General features: G+C 36.4%; 1 protein-coding gene across 1 annotated transcript in view; it reads right to left on the bottom strand.

Moving 5' to 3' along the window:
• Positions 1-209, bottom strand: part of LOC119585239 (putative uncharacterized protein MYH16) — a gene marked incomplete at its 5' end in the record, with an annotated part of 81,296 nt that overhangs the window by 47,021 nt on the left and 34,066 nt on the right.

Consider the following 209-nt stretch of genomic DNA (forward strand, 5'->3'; position numbering starts at 1 on the left):
CCCAAGCGACGTGCAATACAGTTATTACGAACTTCACTTGTGTTTCTATTGTGCTGTGAACTTTTTCGCCACTTTGTAGTCTGTTCACGCGTCTCGTTCCATTTCCAATCCTATTATCTAGAGAATAATAATAACAACAACAAAAATGAAAAAAAAGGAAAAATACACCTATCGTCCATTCTCTTTCATTTCTTGCTCCTCCACAAATA

Source organism: Penaeus monodon, chromosome 19 (genome assembly GCF_015228065.2).
Source record: "Penaeus monodon isolate SGIC_2016 chromosome 19, NSTDA_Pmon_1, whole genome shotgun sequence".
Classification (NCBI taxonomy): domain Eukaryota; kingdom Metazoa; phylum Arthropoda; class Malacostraca; order Decapoda; family Penaeidae; genus Penaeus; species Penaeus monodon.